At 40.0% G+C, this 15,681-nt stretch overlaps 1 protein-coding gene across 3 annotated transcripts in view; it reads right to left on the bottom strand.

Annotated features, from left to right (window-relative positions):
- The window catches only part of RSRC1 (arginine and serine rich coiled-coil 1), a 451,267-nt gene that overhangs the window by 186,263 nt on the left and 249,323 nt on the right, over window positions 1-15,681 (bottom strand). The gene's annotated exons all lie outside the window — the stretch shown is intronic.

The following is a 15,681-nucleotide window of genomic DNA, read 5'->3' as shown; positions in this document are numbered from 1 at the left end:
ACCACCATCTATTGAAACAACCCTCTAAACACATTGTCACTGTTAAAGAATTAAATACTGGTAATAAAAGAGGCTTTATACTGACTATGTTGGTGGCCCATTTGTTTAAACATCACCTCTTTGGTTCTGCTTGGTTACTTCAAGTACTCCACACTTCTAGGTGTGGGAAATACCTGTTCCCCCACCTCACACTGTGGTTTCTCCCCCCTGCTATTATTTGGGCCATATCATCACCATACCATACACATGTATTCCATATTTTAAATGTCAGCCCTTTTATTTATTAGTAATAAAAAAAATTTAATCTGGTAAACAACCACTTGCCCTCCAGAGGATTTACCCCCCCCCCCCTTAAAGCGGAGTTCCACTCAACCTATCAAAAAATAAAAGTCAGCAGCTACAAAAAGTGTAGCTGCTGACTTTTAAAAAACAGCCACTTACCTGTCCCTCGGTTCCATGGTGTGTCCCCCGCAGCTCTTTTTGTTTCCACCTGAATTCCGGGTTGGGCAGTGAATGGGGGAAGTACGGGTGCTGCAGAATTTGTGGGCTGCCAATCAGGATTTGCAAGCACATCCGGAAAGATACTAGGGGCTCTATGGGCCTGTGTGCGACTTCTTGGTGGTTACAGGACAATACTTGTGCTCGCCAGCTTGTACTGCACTTATGGGACTCGCCACGTCACCAAGTGATACTGCAGTGCTGGTATGTGAAAGACCAGGATGTACTAGGCCGCTGGTGCTCGGCAGTTTACCAAAAGGTAGAGCGGCACAAGTACCGGCACTCTGCTGCATGAGAGTCATCAAAATTCACCGGCAAGTTCTAGTAGAGATCAGGCCTGATCCTGCGAACACTGCAGTTTTGTGTGCAATGTATCAAGTGATAGTGACCTACTGACACTGCACTTGCCGGGGGAGAAGGGGGGGTAAGCGTAGGGGCTAAGTGCAGGTGCTGGCAGGTTCTGGGGCTGATCCCGCTAACACTGTGTTTTTGGGACACTATACTAATGTGAACGCTGGTATAGTGCCGATCTGATCAAAGATATTGAGATGTTCAGACACTCTACTAGCAATGGAGGTTTATTGTGTAAGAGCGTGTTCCTGGCAACCAAGGGGTTAAATGTGATTACTGGTGTACTGACGGGTAATCTGACGCCATCTGGGAGGGGCGTGAATCACATCTATATACGTGATTTTGCGCACCCGTGCCGCCCTGTAGCAGTATTTCTGCTATAGGGTGGTCAGGAAGCAGTTAAAGAAGCAGTTTGTGTTACGGTGCTGCGTTAATTTAACTGACAATTGTGCGGTCATGCAACACTGCACCCAAATTAAATTTACGTCCTTTTTTCCCCCATACATTGAGCTTTCTTTCGGTCGTATTTGATCGCCTGTGCGGTTTTTAATTTTTGAGAAAAAAACTATATTTTGGACTTTTTGCTATAAAACATGTCCAGTAAAAAAATTTAAAAATCTAATTTCGTCATAAATTTAGTCCAAAATGTATTCTGCGACATGTCTTTGCTTAAAAAAAAAAAAAAAATTCCAATACATGTAAATTAATTGGTTTAAGTGAAAGTTATAGCGTTTACAAATGGCGGTATAGATACTGGAATTTTTTTTTATATATTAATAATGGCGGCGATCAGCGACTTATAGCGAGACTGTGGCCGGCATTCTGACACTGGGGGGAACTGACTTGGTGTCACTGACATCCCCAGTGACACCAATACAGGGATCAGTAAAAAAAAGCACTGACACTGTATTAATGGCACTGGGCAGGAATGGGTTAACATGAGGGGCAATCAAAGGGTTAACTGTGTGATGGAAGTGTTTTACTAGGGGGCGGGGGTGTGCTTCCCTGTAAGCACACTGCTCTGGATGGCTCTGCTCAGCCACCCAGAGCATTATGCCCAAACTGACAGGGAGGAGGGCTTTTGGTAAACAATGCAGCCTTCCTCCCTGTCAGTGATCGGCAGTAATCACCGGTAGCCGGTGGGTAATCACCCGGGGCCATAATCGGCGGTACAGGTAGGGCGCTTGTGCGTGCCCCCTACCCGGAAATGCAGAATCACGTGTATATACACGTGATCCTGCGCACAGGGGCCACCCTGTAGCAGTAAATGTACTGTGGGCAGTCCTTAAGCGGTTAACTAAGAAAATGTTATATAGTGCTTTTGAGGTAAATTGTAAAATGAATATAGTGAACAGTGCTTATGAGAACGTATCACTACTGTTGAAATAAGCAATATATGAATAGAAAGCTATTGTAGAAGTGTGGAGATGGTTCTAGGGCAATAGCAGAATGGATAAAAAAACAAAACTAGCGCAAGGTGAAAAACATTTACTACAATCCAGCTAAATTCTTGCAGATGCCTAAAGGTTTTACTTTTTGCAGCTCATCAGGTTAAGCATTTATTTTCTAGGTATATGAATAGTTTTACTTTAGGCCATGTAAAGATAGACAAACCAGAGTTCACTTGAGCATCAGACATACTCAAAATATAGGTTGACACTATTCCTGTTGCAAAAAATTATTCAAACATTCCTTTTTGTTATAAGCATTAATAATGCAGTTCATTTCACTCTCATGTAATCTCAAGATTATTTCCTAAGAAAAGCTTTCAGTATGGCAACCTAAAGTGCACCTGAACTTAAGGACTTATTAACACCAGCGGTGTGGTCCAGCAGGATCGCTGATGTGCCCATCGCAGTGCATCACACTTTTTATGAAACAAACTATTCAAATGTCTCACACTGTGCTGTGCCGAAAAAAAAAAGTATGGCCTGCCATCCACGTGGTAGATTTAATGTTGAGTAAACCACAGCATACCAATTTTATTAAGCTTGTCTGGTCATAAAGTTTCTGATGTCCTTTGGATGTGAATAGGTTAAAAGAATACCTGGGGATTCTTACATGAAGATCCTTTTCAATCACCTACTATTAGCGTGGCTTGACATCAGTCTTCTAATTGTGCTAGAAGATAGATCGGTGCGATCAAATGCTTTCTGGACCTAAAAACGGTACTGTTTTAATTTGGGGAAACAAAAAAGTGATATATGCTCATTGGTTCCGGTTTCCTATATCACAGAGGCGATCAGAGCTACCTCGTCGTTCGGGTCTCGTGGTGGGACGGGACAGCCCGAGAAATCTGTGGAAGGCCCTCCCACTGCTATTTAGCTGCTAGGATTGCTTTTACAGGAAAGCCAACTATCGATTCTGAGTAACAATACCGAGATGACATACGTCACTGGTGCTGAAGTGGATATAGAGATGAAATGTACACAGAAGATTTTCACCTGTCCAAGGTAATTTCTATTTCTAACCAACCAGTCCTGAGTGTTGCACAGCTCTGTCCCACAAAAGAGCATTATCTAGCAGGGAAATGGAGCTGCTGGTTCAGTTTCAGGTCCCCTCCTCAATCCTTCTCTGTGACTGAAAATGGAGCATACGGCTTCTATATTTCTCTACCGTTCTAACCCTCCTATAAAAATGCTTCTTGCACTGCAGCACACCAGACTGACTCCTTATTGCTTCTGTTTCCCTCTTTCTGGGCTTTGTTGTAAAAGGATTACAGGTTTGCATTAATCTGTGCCTTTTATAGCCTCCTAGAGATCAGTTTTAAGAAGTGGAAACCCATGAAGAATGTTTGTGAATAAACTTTCACAAAATACTGTAAAACCATTATGCAGCATTTATGTGCAACATTCAATTGATCTATGCAATAAAACCTTTTCTGAACGACAATACTCTGCATAAACGTTTTGGTGAATTTGCACCATTGCTAAGCAGTTAAAAATCAGCAACTGTTTACCGCACAGAACAAGATTAGAAGAGAAAGCTGAACAGGACCCCATTCCGGAACCATTGCTGCTTGAATACAGTTGCCACTAAATAAGGTACTGTCACAATTAATGATTTGGTTAAAGAAGTCACACAACTGCCTTGTGATAAAGATCAATAGAAAATCTAAAATATTCATCTTCCCATAATTAGCAGGCACATTTGCATCAAAATCAGTTATGCCATATGCTGCTCTATCACTTAAATCCCATCAGATATTTCAAGAACATGGAATGGAAAGTTGCAAGTATCTATTAAAAGTCAACATGAATAAACAGTGTGTGCAACTTGCTACTATAGTATACATATATATTTGTAGGTATGTCACTAAATTGTAAGTTTTTTTTAGTCATGAAAATATTTACGGTATGTCCTTTCATTGCATCCATTGATGGGTATAGATTGTTTAGCATATTTAAATATTGTATACATAAAAATACAAATGCAAATATGTGGTCAGAAACTGGATTTTCCAAAAATATTTTTTTTAATATATTGTAAGAAAACTTTTCGGCATTGGGTTGTCCTGAATGAGAAGCCAAATATTTTTCTCTTTAGAAAAGAGTTGTCTTTGAAAAAATGTCCACTATAGCAAAAATATAACATAAAAAAGAACCAAAATCATTTCTGTTAATTTTTTTTTTCTTAATTAAATATATACACACTTAGAGAGAGAGAGTGAGAGAGAGAGAGATGATAATTATTTCTAATATGACATTTTAATAATCAAATTCACTAGTAAATTAATGCAAACACATTTAATGTTATCAAAAATGACTTTACATTATAAATGAAAATTACAATATTTCAATTTAATCACAGCTAAAAGTATTGCCTGCCCCAGAATAAAAAATTCCGGCACCGTAAATGTGGGCACCCAGCTGTGACAACTTGTGGCTTCACAGCTGGATGCCCACTGCACATGTGTGAGCAGCGCTGCTGATTGTGAATGATCCCGCAGTCTTCTTGGACCTGTCACGTGGAGGGGGGAGGAGTCAGAGGACTTCTGCTTCTGACCACCTAGGCAGTCAGAATGGACTCAGGTACCCACTCCCCAAAAAATGCCAATCCTTAACAGGGATCGGGGGACGAGTCCTCAAAGCTGAACTTCCCCTTTTGGGTGGCGCTCAGCTTCAAAGATGTGGCCATATGAGTCACAATCGAGTTGCAAGAAATGAGAATTTAGGTGCAGCCAGTTCTGCATGGTGTCTGAACTTGCTTTCTTTAACATCTCTCGTCCGGCCGTTGTATATAAATGGCTGGACGGTGGCAGTGCAGGGTCAGGTGGTCATTTATAAATTGCCTCCCCGCCCCCTGCTTGTGCGCACTCCCTGGGAGTGGGCAGCACCACGATCCGGTGCCTGCTGTGTCCTCCGGCCACAGTGGAACACCGATCGTCGGACGGGACCTCTGTGCGAGCTGCTAATCAGTGATCACATGCAGAGTAGTAAGCAAGATGTCACTTCTGACATCATTGTTTACTACGTGTGAAATCTGTGAATGATCACAGAGGTCACATGGTACAAGGCTATTCACAACAGCCTTGTACCATGTGACAAGCTGTGACCAATCACAGCTCACACAGTAGTTCTCAATGGCTGCAAGAATGCAGCCAGAGAAAAAGAGAAATTATTGCTTTTACAGCCTTTATGGGTGTAAAAGCAATCAGTGTAAAAGAAAAAAAAAATACTTCATCACCCCCCACAACTAGTACAGTGTCACCATGGTGACACTGTACTGCAAGGGTGACAGTATGTAAAAAAACCCAAACTCATAAATAATATAAAAAAATAAAATAAAAATGTAAAAAAAGAGTTTAAAAATTATAATTTTTGGTTATAAACTCATTTATTATTTTTTTTTTACTAAAAAGATAACGGAATAACTTTTGGCGAAAATTTATGATGAAATTTTATTTATTTGCAAAATTTTATAAGAAAAACATTTTCAAAATTTTTGGACTTTTTCATTTACATAGCAAAAAAAAATTAAAATCCCAGTGGTGAATAAATACCACCAAAATAAAGCTTTATCTGTCTCAAAAAAATGCTAAAAAATGTATATGGGTACAGTGTTGCATGACCACACAATTGTCATTCAAAGTGTGATAGCTCTGAAAGCTGAAAATTGGCCTGGACAGGAAGGGGGGAAATGTGTCTGGACTTGAAGTGGTTAATGCAAGGAACTTGATCCATTCCACTGGCTGCAACTGTGATTAAGATATTATGCACATAAATGGTATTAGCTATGTGCAGTCTTCCACCACTTGAATGCTACCATCTCAGGCCCTAGCCTACATAGCATCTCCATGAGAATGATACTTCCTAGAGCAGAAGTCAAGAAAAATATTGTGTAATATGGTATGAATAAATAATTAAAGGCTAGTAGGCTCAAACTGAATGCCCTTAAATATCAATATCTATTGGGTTAATGAACACTGATAAATGCCATGCATATGCAGTTAACTAAAGTAACTGACTAGAACTTGTGACTACATCTCAGTTGACTAGGCAATGCTGATCTTTAGTTATTTTTTTCAAGGAAAGTATATGCTGATGGCACAATGTGAAAACCAGCTAATCATACAAGAAGTTCTTAAGCTCCCTGCAGTTGTAAATCTATTGTAGAGTGCCAAAGATGTGGCAGACTGTTTACAATACTGGTTAATGTTCTACTGTCACTCTCTGTTTCATATTCAGTACCAGCTGCCGGGTTGATCATTTTGCATATCTGGAGACAAAATAACCTATTTAACTGAGCTGGACTTGGACAAAAAAAATGGCAAGCAAGAAAGTAAACCAATGATCCTATTAGTTCCACCAGACTTAAATCAGAGACTCTACGTATGTGGTCCTTACAGACACATCTGTCATTTTCCATTTTGTTTCTATAGTGTGCAATCTTCTCTTCACAACCTTAGGAAGCTGCATAAATACAAGCATGCTGACGTAACTCAGTCCTAGTAAATTCTTCACATTTAACAAGCCACAGTTTGCTAACACAGGCCTTAGTACTACATTAATCTTATCAAGTAAAAACACAATTCGATCATTCCCTCCAGCAAACACTTCCTTGAGGAAGAATGAACTATGTATTTCAAACAATATAGATTGTTCCATATCTCTCAAATAAAATAATAAAATGGGAAAAAAAATTAAATGCAACAAAAATTTGCTTAACTTTAGCATAAAAGGTAAGCATTTGAAAATAACCAATGCAGCCAGAGTTTTATCAACAATCACGGAGTGGTTTTACATCATGCTGGTAAATTTTACAAATAGAAATTTTTGTTAAACATAATGAATAAAGTGATATATCCCAAGGCAGTCAATGAACTGTCAACTAGAATTCTAGATAATAACTGCATGATATATTTTATAGGTAAAGATGACTATGATTATCATACTTATAAAAATACATTAATTCTGTGCCATATTTAACAGAATTTCAATATTGTAAATTTTGGCAACTGATTCACTGACTCACAGTGTATGCAATTGATTCACTGACTCTACACTCTCAGCAGTTCTCTATAATGAAGTCTTGTGAACAGCTTTGCTAACACCCAAGTGGATTGGCAAGTGACAGAAGCTCAGCTAAATCCTCTGTTTACACTAGGGATTAACAGGGTAGAGCTTGAGAAGCAAACTGAGCTGTCCATGGTCAAGGGAACTTAGCCCGTAGGGCACACAGACAAAGTTAGGTCCAGATAGGAAGTGACCCATAAACCTATCCCTACCAGGATTTATTCAAAGCCAGTCTGCTTCATAGAAACTCCATATGACCATTAACCGGCCTGCAAGGCCTGCCAGGAGGCCTAATTACAGGTCTACAGAGCCCAATAACAAAGGCTGAAGAGATTTAGTCTAGGGATGATCTGCTTTATACAGACTTGAGAGAGTCCATATAAAGAGCTAAAATAAAGAGGTATAGTGGAAAATTCCCCCCGGGGATGCTGAATTATGAGCAAAGCAGGGACACCAGCCCACTTCAAATGAGCTTAAATCATGCCACCCTCTCAAAATTTACATTCAGCTACAGCTTGCTTAACATCTGCTCAGACATGGGAAGTAGCTGTGATATTGTTAGCCTAAGCAGAAGAGCCTATTCTTGTATATAAACATTAGGAGATCTGAGTAAGCAAGCAGCATTTTGTGGCTGTGCCTTTGACCACTGTTTTAAATGGATCAAACCCTAGCGTGCATCTCCAATTAAGCCATGTTAGCTCACACGCATAGAAAAGTCAGTCAGCAGATAATATAGTCAGCAGTCATAGAAAACGTAACCCTGTATTTGTGGGGTCCTTTCAGAGGTGTTTTAAGGTAAAAGATTGTAGGTTGACCACAGTAGAAATGTATTGTTATACACTGTTAAATATTTAAAACATGAAAATATTATGAGTCAAAAATGGTCTACTGATCTAGCTATAGGTTTCCTCAGTCTTATTGACATATATTCTACCCAGACAAACCAAATTATTGGTTTTCTTCACTACTTTTTATGGTAGAAGGGATATTTTGTCAAACAATAACACATGCACCCACTGAGGAAGACTGGAACACGACCATAAAAAAAGTCACTTGCTCTATACAGACCTACAGAAACAGGGAATGCCTGAACACATTTGAGAAAACTTGCTCAGTATGACATTGGGAAGTCATGTACTGTTATTGATTCAGTGAAATTATTTGGATCTGGCATGGAGAATACGCATTATACAAATAATTCCCTATCCTTAGAGATTAAAATATTTTGATATTTTGATAAAATAACTGTAGTTCTTCCTGAATGTATTGAATTCAGAGTGCTGTTCCCCAAATGTGAACATTAATGTAACCGCTATTTCTAATGCACAAGGTATGCTGAACAATGTACATTGTAAATTATTCAAACTGTTGTCTTCTAAATTTCAAATGCCTAATAAAAGTGGTTGTAAAGGCTCAAGGTTTTTTACCTTCATGCATTCTATGCATGAAGGTAAAAAACCTTCTGTGTGCAGCAGCACCCCCTAGCCCCCCCCCCCCAATACTTATCTGAGGCCCATGTCGATCCAGCGATGTGCACAAGAGCCTTGGATGTCTCGGGTCTCTCCATCCTCATTGGCTATGATACTGTCAATAACAGCCAATGAGCCAATAAGGAGAGGAGAGTGTGTGTGTGTGTGTGTGGGGGGGGGGGGGGTCAGACAGAGCAGCATCTGTGTGTAAATGGACACACAGAGCAGTGGCTCGGGTGCCCCAATAGCAAGCTGCTTGCTGCAGGGTCATTTGGCAGGAGTGAGGGGCCAGGAGTGCTGGAGGGGGACCCAAGAATAGGTGGATCTGGGCTGCTCTCTGCAAAACCATTACAAAGAGCAGGTAAGTACAACACGTTAGTTGTTTACAATCACTCAGTGTCAGTTCACACTACAGAGACCTGTAAGTCGTGCGATTTACAGTGCGACTTTGCCAGGCGACTTCCTGGTGACTTGAGTACTACTTTGTTGGGACTTGATGAGAATTTTATATCATGCGACTTTGCCTGTGGCCAATAAGAACATCAGCTACAGGAAATCTTCCTGAAATGTCAAATCCAAATCACAACAATTTAGACGAGGACCTGACATGGAGGCAACTTCCATTAATGTCAATGGGTACAAGTCGGATAGAAATCACCTTGAAGTAGTACAAGAACCTTTTCTAAAGTCGGAGCAACTTCAGTAGTAGTGCTAATTAAGACAGCTCTCATGGACTAACATAGGATTTCATATGTCACACTACTTGTTGGTATCACAAGCCGGATCCCAACTCTTGTCAAAGTGAACCAAGCCTAAAAGGGATTCCTGTCACAACAAAATAAAAATAATTCATTTTTATTTAAAACAAAAACTGTCCAAATAAGGGCGTTTACATTTGCTTACACTTTAAGCCAGGCCACGTGCAGATTTTTTGAAGAATTTTCTAATAGCACAAATCACAGTATTTAATTTAGTTAACTGTGTTGAAAAGCTACACAATAATGCTGGTGTCATTGTAGTCTGTTTATTCTGTTATAAGTGAAAAACTGAACAAAGTCCAAGCCCCTAGTTTAGCATGAGGTATACTCTCAGTGTCCTGGGTTTAGGACATCTGGTACATGCTTTATAGCTGTAATGGATCAGGCCTGTCTCCTTCTGGTACGACTATCGCTCTGTGGTTTCTAGATATTATAAATGGATATGTACTTATCACCATCATTGTGATGAAACATATACAGCCATAAATGCCTGGTATTCTGTTACTTTGTTAAAACTGAATAAACATATATGAAAACAAAAAACTGATCAAAACAGCTTTTTACTATACACAGCATAAAAATTGAAAAAAAACCCACTGGTAAAACAGTATTTTCACAGTACATTTATTTTTTAATTCTGAGAATTGAGTCTCCGCTTTTAAAAAGTCTACATAAGTGCTTTGATACTCGGTTGATGTTACAATTTTATCTGCCTGGGCCATTTTACGAGTCCCAAAAACCCCCCATAACCCAGTTCAGCTGTTAAGAATGTTTTAGTCTTTGGCTTTCCATTCTCTTTTGGAGAATCCTCTATATGACCAAACTTGTACTGTTTATCTGTCTTATTGTGTATCTTTAGATTACATTCTCATATGTGTGACCTATTTTCTAAAAAGAAATTAATAAAAACTTATTTGAACATAAAAAGGAAGTCTAGTCATAAGGAAAGCATTAAAATACAGTGTTAGAATACAGATTTTTTTCACCCATCAGAAGATAGTCCCTCTTAGCCTGTTACTTCTTAGAGGAGCAAAGATCCCATTTATCTGCATTGCTCCTCAAAAGCTGAACTGGTCATTGAGGACACAGCTGCCTTACCTGAGCATCAGAAAAGGCATACTTAATGATGACGTAAGCAGACATTTGCTGTACAGTGGGAATTTAGGTTAACCCGAGTCATGCTGCTAGGGTACATTACTATGTGCTTTAAGCAAACCAATCAAGCTGTCCAACCAGCATTCAGGCATATAGTTCCATTAGACTTTAAGAAGGCAGATCGTATTAGCATGTCATCAGGCCTAAGTATTGGCAAAGCCTAAGTTCAGACTACTATTTGCACTAACTGCTTTTGCAAATTCACAAATAACATACTACCAATACACTACCAAGCTAACACCAGTGGTTACACTAGTGATCAAGTTAAAGAACCTCTAGCCTGCTGGCCTTCCTGCTGAGAACAGGCTTCCTAAATTCAACTTCAAAAGACACAATATCAAAAGATAAGTGACACATTGTACAGGGTTAATATTAATCCACTTCATGGCTGAATGAAGCAAATAAAACAAAAGAAATCCAGATAACACATAGGATGAAGGGAAAACAGGTTTTATGTCTCTGCTATGCTTCAGGAGATGCTATTATTACAAAATGCATCATCATGAGCCCAACTTCTGTTTTCTTTTATGTGTTTAGGTGTCAAAAATATTTTTAACCATCTTTCAAAATAAAGAGCACCAAGGCCAAAATGAGGTATATCTCATTCTATCTGTAATACATTTCAAAGTGTTAAATTAAAGAAATGAGGGGTGACAGCTGAGAGGAAAATAAACAAATTGTTCTTTTTGAGGGCCGGGCTGTCACATCTATTTTATAATTATACGCTTCAAAAGCATATTAAAGATATGGAGAATAATGCATATATTTGAAAATGTGAAATATAACATTGTTTGGAAACTTTATTGGAAAAGATGTGAATATTTGCAAGCGGTATCAATACATACACTTGAGCTAAAAAGGAGAAAAAAAAAACACTGGCTGAAATTCCACGCTAAAATATTTTAAGGCATAAAGGAAGTGAATTAGAAAAATGCAGCACAATTGAACAGATGACAATGAGGAAAAAAGCTAGCTGTCTTGCAGAAAAGAGTAAATACAGACATATGTCTAAATGTTTCTAGAACATATCAGACATAAGAATATTAAAGGCAAACTCAAGGCAAATACTGAATTACACAGATAAGATCTACGTATGTTGTGTTACCTGCCAAAAGATTTGAAATTCTGCTCAGCCAACCTTGTGATCCAGAGTCTCCTAGCACGTGGCCTATCCAGGGTCCTTAAATTCACTGTGTTAAAGCCTTACTCCAAATTATACTTTCATTTCTTTAGTTTTAAAAGAACAGACAGGTGGGAACCCCTGTGACATTTGTCCATGTGTCTTCTGTGATTAGGCAAGTGTAAGAACAGGAAGCAAGGGGAAACCAAGGACTTGGACAGGAAGAACAGTAAATATTTTAGTAGGGAAGGGTAGATTTATATTCTCGGTTGAGATATTATTTCTGTGCCACATGTGAGAAGAGGGAAGAGACCAGAGATCTATTCTTCGTGGACACAGACAGAATTTACAGTCCCTGAAAAAGTTCTACTCTATTGAAAACTTTAGTTGGACTGAAGATGGGCTTTAATCAATGTCAGATACAGGAGCTGCCTCAGTCTATGGTGGGGTATAATGAAAAACAGAACACTAATGATGTCATCCTGATGCTTGCCCCTCTTGTAAGCATGTTTATAGACAGCACTGTACAAGCACTGACAACACTGTAAAAAGCAAGACACTCTCAGTGCTGCCCCTCTTTCTCCCAGTGTGAGCGCTACTGTACAGAGGATTACAAGAGGCCAAGAGGCCTTTCACAGCCAGAGGTCAATTAAACCTAGATGCCCAGTCCAAGTATATTATTATACAGGATTTATATAGCACCAACAGTTTGTACAGTGCTTTACAGACTGAAGGCAGATATTACAGTTACAATACAATTTGATACAAGAGGAATCAGAGGGCCCTGCTCATTAGAGCTTTCAACCTAAGAGGGATGGTAAAGTGGTACAAAAGGTAATAACTGTGGGGGGATGAGCTGACAGAGAATGTAAAAACACAGTGTATTATTTAAAAGCAGGATAGACTTCTTTAAAGAATAGGGTTTTCAGGAATAGTCTAAAGAGGGACGGATTAGGAGATAGTTGGATAGACTGGGGTAAGGAGTTCCATAGGATGGGAGATGCTCGGGAGAAGTCCTCGAGATGAGCATGGGAGGAGGCAACAAGGGAGCAAGAGAGGTCTTGGGAGAAACAAAGAGAATGATTTGGTTTGGCTGAGACCAGGTTAGTGATGTAGCTGGGGGCAGAGTTGTGGATGGCTTTGTACATTGTTAGTATTTTTAATTTTATTCGTTGGGTGAGTGGAAGCCAGTGGAGGGATTGGTGGAGAGGGGTAGCAGACACCAAACGGTTGGTAAGGTGGAGGAGTCTGGCAGCAGCATTCATGATGAACTTAAGGGGGGATAGTCTATGTAAAGGTAATCCAATGAAAAGGGAATTGCAGTAGTCGAGGTGATAGAAAAACCAGTAGTGAATTAGAAGTTTGTGGTGTTGTTGGTTAAAAAGGGGTGTATTCTGAAGATGGTGCGGAGGTTGAGGCGGCATGATTTGGACAGGGATTGGATTTAGGCCTGAAAGGACAGTTCAGAGTCCAGGGTTACACCTAGCACCCTAGCATGCAGGAACAGACTGTTAGATTTGCCATTGATTTTGACACAGAAATCAGGGGAAGAGGCACGTGGGGGAGGAAATATTATGAGCTCAGTTTTGGATAAATTGAGTTTGAGTAATTGATGTGACAAGCAGTCTGATATGTCTGTTAGTAAATCAGTGATACGTGAAGAAACTGATGGTTTAAACTAAGGGGCAGAGAGATAGCTTAGCAGCATCAGTATGCATCAGCTAACTTAACGACCCTATTAAACCGGTAGTAAGCTTGTTTCTGATACTTTTACCTACAGGTAAACTAATAATAAAGCTTACTTGTAAGTGAAATGAATATCTCCTAAATATGCGCCATTTGGGAGATATTCCAGTGAGCAGCAGCCGGAGAAGTCACCAATGCATGCACTCTAAATGGACAGCATACCCATGCCGTCCCCTCAGAGCTTTTTGGCATGGCCATGACTCCCATGCACATGCGTGGGAGTGACATCATCACGACTCAGTCATTCAAAGGCTGGTGCCCGCGAACATAGAAGAAAGACTGGGTGAAGATTGAAGCCCTGTCAGCGATGACAGTGTGCCGCTGGAGGGTTTCATTTTAAGGCAACTCTCACATTATGACATGATATTACCTTGCGATAACTACCATAACCTTTATATTTTTGAAGGGACATAAGACTTTTTATTTGGTATGCCGGTTCAACAAAATATACTAAAGGTAATTGTTAAGAGGTTATCAGTTAAGTTATCATGTCACCCAATATTCGGTTTCTATTCAGTAGCCAAAAAAGGCATTCAAAAAAGAGGGGTTTGTGAAAAGAGATTCACAGAAAAGCGGCTACATAATGAATAGAACGTGACACTCAGAAAATTTCCAAAAATTATGCTTTATTACACATATATAGATATGACATATGGGCATATGCCCTGGTTTACCATCACCTCAGTATGAGACAATAACACACAGACCTAAAACCATATAAAATGACATCAAGACCGGTCTAAATGCATGTGCAACAGAAAGAATGACTTCAAGAGTCTAATACCTCTGCAGCGCAAGCACATAGGTGAACACTTCCATGGGGAGGTGTATCCAAAAATTGTACCATAAGTATACCATAATATTGAATATATAATAAATGACAATATCAATCTGGTGAATCCCAATAAGGGAATCCAAAAATTCTACTATGGATATATATATATATCACATGTATGCAAGGCTGCAGCACAAAAAGCGTGAAGAGGAGAACAATAGGCCTAGGGCCTGTATGGAAAAAGACATAAATGTCCAATATATGATACAATGCATTCCTGTGCCAGCACACGTGGTTGGGGCCCATTCATCTGTAATATGAACAGCTGTATCTCAGAGCTTTTGAATGAAAATAAGCCCCAGTTATTCCCAGGATGGGAGAAAAGATGCAAATAGCAACATTCTGCTTGAAATGGTGTCTTCACCACTGTTTGTGGACTACACACCACCTTTTGTAGAAAAAACAACAAGACATATCCCAAGGTATCTTCTGCTTGTAGAAATATATATGGTGTTGTATCTTGTGTCCTACATAAAGCACCATGATGTCCCCATCCTGTAGTAAAACAAATAATGTGGGAAGTCACTGACAGAGCTTACACTCAGTAAGATATATAGATCATATAGATCACAGAGGATCATATATCTAATGTCCCGCAACAATCCACTCACCACCTGTGCTGTGGAAAATGAGAATAAAAGAAATGTCCTTCATGGGTATTGCCATACACGGCCACAGAGACCAGGGAGCCACCGCTGACATCCACCGATATACCGCGGGCTCCAGCCCCCTCTTGGCGCTTGTGCTGCTCACACTTGCCTCATGGCATGTGAAGATGGCTTCCTCCTCATGGACCAGCGTGCGTTCCACCTAGTGCGCATGACCGGAAGTGACGTAACTGACGTATGACGTCAACGCGTTTCGCCGATGGGCGTATCTCACTCAGCTTCCGGTCATGCGCACTAGGTGGAACGCACGCTGGTCCATGAGGAGGAAGCCATCTTCACATGCCATGAGGCAAGTGTGAGCAGCACAAGCGCCAAGAGGGGGCTGGAGCCCGCGGTATATCGGTGGATGTCAGCGGTGGCTCCCTGGTCTCTGTGGCCGTGTATGGCAATACCCATGAAGGACATTTCTTTTATTCTCATTTTCCACAGCACAGGTGGTGAGTGGATTGTTGCGGGACATTAGATATATGATCCTCTGTGATCTATATGATCTATATATCTTACTGAGTGTAAGCTCTGTCAGTGACTTCCCACATTATTTGTTTTACTACAGGATGGGGACATCA

Source organism: Staurois parvus, unplaced genomic scaffold (assembly GCF_062004578.1).
Source record: "Staurois parvus isolate SC_StPar_1 unplaced genomic scaffold, SC_StPar_1.0 ptg000155l, whole genome shotgun sequence".
Classification (NCBI taxonomy): domain Eukaryota; kingdom Metazoa; phylum Chordata; class Amphibia; order Anura; family Ranidae; genus Staurois; species Staurois parvus.
This window is presented reverse-complemented; position numbering and strand designations above follow the sequence as displayed.